This window comes from Aplysia californica, unplaced genomic scaffold (assembly GCF_000002075.1).
Source record: "Aplysia californica isolate F4 #8 unplaced genomic scaffold, AplCal3.0 scaffold00092, whole genome shotgun sequence".
NCBI classification, from domain to species: domain Eukaryota; kingdom Metazoa; phylum Mollusca; class Gastropoda; order Aplysiida; family Aplysiidae; genus Aplysia; species Aplysia californica.
In genome coordinates this window covers 484,861-492,360 of record NW_004797362.1, presented here as the reverse complement: position 1 = coordinate 492,360, position 7,500 = coordinate 484,861, and the positions used below count along the sequence as shown (strand labels likewise).

At 42.5% G+C, this 7,500-nt stretch overlaps 1 protein-coding gene across 1 annotated transcript in view; it reads right to left on the bottom strand.

Annotated features, from left to right (window-relative positions):
• LOC101860317 overlaps positions 1 to 7,500 on the bottom strand; it is a 16,319-nt gene that overhangs the window by 6,143 nt on the left and 2,676 nt on the right. The gene's annotated exons all lie outside the window — the stretch shown is intronic.

The following is a 7,500-nucleotide window of genomic DNA, read 5'->3' as shown; positions in this document are numbered from 1 at the left end:
AATAAAAAATAACGCTTAAAGCTTATGAAGGATAGGCCTGTAGGAATAGAAAATGCTTAAGATGTCTTTTGAAGCTATCAAGTGCTCTTGTTTATCTTAGTTCCAAGTGTAATATGTTCCATATAAATGGACCAAGATGTAGGAGGCAGGAGCCTTCACGTACTTAATCAACACTCAGAATTTGGTGGTTTAGGCCAAGTGGACATCTTTTTCCTGGTCTGATGCCCTGGCATTGGCACGTTTATGAAGGCCATTTGGGAAGTAGGCTTTGACCCTGCCTAGAGGGGCTAACTCAGACTGAGAGGAATAGATCCCAGAAAAAAGATTGAGAATAATATTCGATAAAACCCTCTCCTCCCCCCACCCAACTCGGTAATGGAACTCGGTAATCGAACTCGGGTCTCCTCCTGGGTGCGAAGTGCCTAACCGTTACTCCACAAGCATTGGTTACATTAAATTGAAAACGGACTCTGTGTGTCTGCAAACCCGTGATCAAATCCCTCCCGTGGGTTAACTATGGCTTACATTGGGTAATAGGACATACATTTATTAGGAAACTAGATTATTTTGAGACAATTTTTAATATGCTGGCAAAATAATCGCATATTCTAACCCGAACAAAAAAGCTTGTAATCTTGGATAGACACGAAATCGTAATTTTACTTTTAACATAGGCAGCGCGGGAGAACAAGAATTAGGTTACTAAGTGGGTATATCGAAACTGGAACACCATACTTAAGTACTTAAATGTATTGTCACCTCAGGCTTCATTATCATCATATAACAATACAACCATTATCATGAATTTCCCAGCTTAGATTTTCACCCCCCCCCCTTATACAGTCTACCCCATCCCCCCATATTCTCTTTCCTCCTAAAGGGATATCACAGATACAAATCTGGCTTGTCCAAATTTATGTCCAAGTATTGTTTTCTCTTGGTAAGTGTTTTACCGTGTTTGCAACCTCAAAATGCCAAAATGAGCGCCCGGAAAACGTTAAACATAATATTCCGTTTGGTAGGAATTTTGAATTTAGCCCGGGTGGCGTCCACAGCCTACTCTTCTCGATATTAAGGCCACCAAGGGATCTTTAACGTGCTCAACTTGCATGCAGGACCTCCAAGATTTTTTGCTAGTATCTTAGAAGACTTGGTGTTAGATCTCACCTACCCTAAGATTAGGCTGAAAGACAGCAGTAAGAAGGAGCCAAGTATAGCAGTGTCAGAGGCCAAGAGGTGGGAGCAAGGGGGAGGTGGATAGAAAGTGGAGACGAAAATAGACGACATAACATGGTTAGAGAGCAGGAAAGGAGGTGAAAAGCTAGCATTTTAGAGATAAAAAATTTCCGTCGCTGCAAGGTTTCGAGCCCACCAGGAACGAATGAATGAGAGGCGAACATCACAACCTCTAAGACCACGAGAGCCCCCCCCCCCCCCCCCCCACTCCCTGTCCAAAATCCACTTGAGCTCTTTCTGAACGTATCTCAGATATATTGGCAATGATGGGGAGCTTCAGTTTTGTTTCATTTCAGGAATATCTATCATTTTAAGTACTTGTTGTTATTACTAGAAAACTTGCAAAGCATGTAAGAAATGAAAACATTAGTTTCACTTAATTTGGCGACAAATGAGTGAATTCATTATTGCAGTCTTGCATCATTATGGGTTTGCAAAATACTGAGGAAGTATTCTGTCCATCTAGCAGAGCCTCCCATTTTACTAGACAAGTGGCTGGGAATAGAAGCAGAAGGTCCGTCCGCCCGGTGCCGCCCCGCTCGCGCGCCAGACGGTCTTCGTTCGTGAATGTACTCCCCACAGCCATGCAGCTTCTAGGCACGAAGATGACTACGTAAACTTGGGTCTATGTCCTCCATGGATACTTGGGGGTGCTGTCGACAGGTTGTGCTCCCGGATTCCACCCTCGACCTCCTTAGGCTTCTGGATTTTTTAACAAGGTTGTCTCTCTTAGATCCTTCGTGTTCTGTTCCTGGACCGTGAAGTCTTGGCTTAACAGGATCACCCCGAGAAGGGTGTTTCGCTGATGATGTGTTTGTATACAGGCAAGGCAAGAACCACCATGTTACAGCAGAGCGAGTAAGGGAAGAACTCGACAGATTCGAACAGTGATGTGAAGCAAACAACAGGAAACTGCACCCAGACAAAGCCTGCGCACTGTGGTGTACACTGAATAACCTTGCAGTGCACGATAACATGCCAAGTGTCTCGATTGGAGGCAAAGTGCTGAAGAGGGAACACACACTGAAGTACTTGGGCATCATGTTTGATCACACCCTCTGTGGCAAAGATCACATCACGAGAACAATCTCCAGGGTGAGAAAATGCCTAACAGCCCTTAAGAAGGAATGAGGGCAACCATGGGGTGCACACGAGACACATCACCTGAAGCATTGAGATACCTCCTAACTTCCCATGTGCAGATGAGAGGCACAAACTGGCACAAGTTCAAGCCTTTTTACAAGTCAGCGCAGACTAGACGAACCCCCTACATAAGAACGTGGGATTGCAGATGACATCAAGGCTAAAGAGGGGAACAGAATGGATTACTCATGCCACGAACACCATCAACGAGTGCTGCCAGATACAAGACATCGGGAGAGGCAGGGATTGGGTCGTGGTCGAAGATGCGCTCGGAGAGTACACAACGGTGAAGGCAACTTTGGGTAGAAAATGTTGCGACTGGCCACTTGGAGCTACAAATGCTGAAATTGAGACCCTGATAGAAGAGCATAGCGAACATGGAGATGCTGTGATCTTCACAGATGGATCAATCAACAGAGGAGTCAAATCGGGCTGGGCCTTCAAAGTAAGAGTTGATGGGGTAGTTGTGAAAGAGCGCACTGGCAACATCCAGTTTGAGTATGGAGATATAAGCCATAAGTAAGGTTCTACACTGGATCAAGAACACAAGCCATCAGCGAGCAGCAATCATTACTGACTCTATGAGCACACTACAAAAGGTACAAAAAGGCCTGCTGTTGGCGGACTGGAAGGCTACGATCAGGGAGAGCAGCCTGGAAAGAGTGGCCTGGATCTTCTGCCGGGCCACGCAGTGGTTGGTAACCGGCAACGAGAGAGCAGACAGGCTGGCTGGAGAAGCAAAAGTGGGAGGGAATTTGACACTTGACCCACCAACCGTCCTAACCGCTGTGGGAAAAAAATGAGGAAGAGTATAGCAGATAGCGGTTCCCACACCGAAGGTAGATTGAAGGAGGAGATCCAAAGGAGAGAAGGGAAACACTGCCACCTGTGAGGACCAGTCCGACGGATCTCCAACCAGATTATGATGGAGACTGTAAGCAGACAGACTCTGGGATGGATCTTGAAAGGGGGGGGGGAAGCAGAGATAGACATTTCCGACTGTAGTGACCCCAACACTGAGGACAAGGTGTGACAAGGTATAGCCTCCACAGAACGATGTAACCGAACTCGATAGAAATATCTTAACTAAAAAAAAAAGAAGGAATATTGCTTACAAATAAAAATATAATCATAAGAAAACATTCCTGAATTATACTTTTGGCCTGTATTTGATTACTATACGAGGGGGGGGGGGGGCAATACATCTTTGGTCTGGATATGCAGGAACAATGGTAGAGTAATGAAATTTCGCCAGCCTTTAGACAAAGTCTTTGGAACACACCATTCACATTTTCGAGAAAATCCGACAATAATAAGGCACTAGTCAGCGAATTCAATGAAACCATGTACAAAAACATTTGTTTTTCTTAGCTGAAGCTGTGTCATGGAGACTGTTGAATATCCCTCAGTTATCAAGTTTTAACACTTGCGCGGAAAATCCCATTCGGACATTTTTCAGGAAATGGTCCACGTTTATGGTGACAAATGTCCTCGTTATAATACTGTGACATACTGGGTGAGAAAATTCAAATCTGGATTCATGTCGGTGAGGGATGAAGATCGTGAAGTGCGCACATCCTTTAATTATAATAGATAGCATTTGTATAGCGCTAATCCCCGCTCAACAGCAAGCTCTATGCACTTCACAATCTATACTATTATCCCAGCAGACCTTTATGGTAACTGAAGAGAATGTTTTCATAGTGATGAAACTGGTTCTACAAGACCAACGTACAACAGTTAAACAGCTCTCAAATGAAACGAGGATCAGTGTAGGGTCAATTGAAACGATTCTCCATTACCATCTTACCATGAATAAGGTGTCTGCGCGCTGGGTACTCCGCCTTTTGACAAGTGAGCAAAAGAAGCAGTGGTTTGAGTCCTGCAAAACTCTCCTTCGAATTGAGCCCAATGACACAAATTTCTTTTTTAAACATAGTGACTATGGATTTAAAATGGATTTATCATTTTGATCCACAACAACAAAATAACCGTCCATCATGCAATGGAAAACCCCTTCTTCTCCCTCACCAAAGAAGAAAAAGGCAACACCGTTAAGTGGAAATGGAGGTTAAATTTTTAAAAAGCGTGATAGAATCACCCCTAGCTCTCTTTATTTCATTTCCCCAGAAAACCCAACCCAAGACGATGCTGCCTGGAGGAGAAGGAATGAAGCTGTCTAGGTGGAGCTTGAACAAATTAAGCCTTATGTTGGAGTAAGCCTACGTTTCAGTCGGAGTTTCTAGAAAACGATAAGCTCACCAACCCCCTCTATGTATTGCAAAGATGTCCCTGAAGTCTGGACAAGAGAAAGAACTATACATTTTCAAGACGTACATGTGGACAATTTTATCAAACTGGAAAATTAACAAAGATAATCTTCAATATATACATGTGTAGATTTTAATTGGTTTCTAGCTCGGAATCAAGAAAGCAAATCAGGCTTCCCTTCATGCGTGAAGGGCTCTTGAAAAAGATTTCAGCTATTTAGCTGTTTCAGTTTCTGTTTGATAAAGTGAAGCTAATCTAGTCGCTTGTAGTTTGCTGTACCGGGCTAGGCCCAGTCTGATGTTTTATCACTCTTAGTTTGAGCAGGATCGAAGCAGCCAGCCTCCTGAATTATCTAAAGCGTGTTGATGGGGACATACGGTCGCTTTTAAGGACAAGCGGGTCAACCCAGATTTCGAGGGTTTCCAGAAATCTTGACCTACACCAAAAGTGGGCATTGCCCTACCCGTAGGAGAAGTTTGGTTTCGTTGGTGTGTATATTTGTTTGTTACAGAGAAAAATCTCCTTGTTTATAAAAGAAACTGAACAAGGGTCCAAAAACTTTACCTTCGATTTTCTCAAAACATTGGGGGGGGGGGGGGGGCAGCCCCCTTTTGCTTAAAAGCGACCATACCTTTCAAATTGACAACTGCAACTGCTTGCCAGATTATAGTCCAGGTGACAGTATCAAGCTGAGTATTTTTTTTTATGGGGGAGCTTCGATCATGTGCTCGCTGTTTGACCATAGTTGACATGAGAAAAGAGAAAGAGAGACGATCTTTTTTCGGCTCTTGACGAGATAGGAGATTCATGATAACATTTCTTCTTCACAAAGGGACATCCAGTATGCCCTTCCACTCACATACCTACCAGAAAAAATGTCCAGAAGAAGTTGACTTTTTTTTTTTCGTGTAACAGTATGTTATGTAAGTACGTGCGGTATCTGGGTTCCAGGGAGATTTCCGAACAACTTGACCGAGAAGGCTGAAAACATTTTTGCATTATGCAATATTATTCCGCTGCAAAAAGTCGTTCTCGCAATCATGAAATAGTTTTGAATTTATGAACTTCCACTTGGACACAGACGTCCGTGTTGATTTAAAGTTGGTAGAGCAGTGGCTTTTAGGACATTGTATATGACTGTATAACGTCAAACTAAAAGCTCAGGAAAACATAAAGAGTACCAAAAGGATACGAATGTGGGAAGTGCATATATACAAGCGAGCAAAACTCGCGATACCTGAGAGTGTCTTGTTTACACGGAGTGTAATGTAATTTTTTAATTAGATGGCATTGGTCATTTAAAAAACAGAGCATTGAGTAGTCAACTATAACAACACTGGGCTGTGTGTGTGTGTGAGGGAAGGGGGACGTGTTCCCGAAAACTTTAGAAAAATTGAGACCTTGTACGGTTTCGACCTCCAATCAGGCTATAACATGACCGACTTTTAGGTAGAACAAGTTCATAGTTCGCGAAAGGAGAACCATAAAACTCAAAAGACTAGATTTCATATATTATAGATCGACAATTTAAAAAATGGTATCCCTTTTCTATAGCAAGTATATCATAATTGGTGTTCAATGAAGCCACTTCCTTGGGGTTACGTTGAATACAACATCCCGGAGGACAGAATATAAAGGCAACCCCCAACCCCCCCCCCTTTGCACCCGTCTGAACGACACACCACACACATCACCATTGACACTGGGCTTATTCTCTATGTCAAATATAAATGTTGCAGTCACACAGTAACTTTTTTGTTTGTTCTTTTTATTTGTTTTGTATCGTTCTGTTTTTAGCTGTTACTGTTGCAAAACATACTTTTTCCTATATGAGTTGCACGACGAAGTGTCCAGGCAGGAGTTTTCGCGAAAAAAAGAGGTCCAAACGAACTTGGTCTGTGAGATTCTTTTCTTTTTCATCCACAAAAGAAGGACGGTACAAATCGGAGAAAAGAAGCCACCGCAAACACAACTCTGTCGTGCTATTGCTACTCGCTGAATTTTGATGCTATGTCAAATATCAACTCATTAAGAGGACACACACAAGCGTCTATATAATCAAATAATCACTGCTTCCCTTCCAAATTTTGAAACATTGTCGCAGTCAAATTCACCCATAAACGTAAACCTCATAAATTAAATGTAAGAAGCCTTCATAATCACCAATGAACAGTATGTTTAACTTCAAAACGGCTTCATTGCCACAGAAATAGCCTGTTCGCTCCTTTCAGGCCACCTCATAAGCAGTCACAAGCTTTGATTTAGTAAGCTTAAAGGGAGGCTGGAAGAGTCTACAAAAAGAGTTGAAAGGAACATGTGCGCAACAGTCAAAACTGTTTCATTGCCACATATACCCTGTTCACCCCTTTCGAGCCCCAGTCATAAGCAGTCATAAGCCACAAGCACTGATTATGTAAGCGAAATACTACACTGGTCGAGTCTACCTCACAAATGTGAGGGAAACTAATTCCTAATAATTCCTTGACTGCTGCAAGTGCTTGTTTTTGTCCTCGACTTTTTACTGTCCTATAATCAGATTGTGACCTCGATTATGATACCGGGTCCTGGCCGAAAAAAACGAGACAAATACAGCCAAATGTGAAATAAAAAATTGATAATTGTCATGTTCTACCAAAGAGTTTATACTCGCTGGTATTACATGTAATACTGACATCTCCGCTTCTTTGCTTTGCGTTTGTGTATTCACATCTGAGGTTAAATTTAGTGTTAGTAAGAATAAATATTTAATGATATACTTTCCAGATTACTTTGGCGGTTGAACATGCAATAACATGAATTCAGGATTTGTGTTCGTTCACAATACAACTCAGTGTTGCCGTCTCGAGTAAG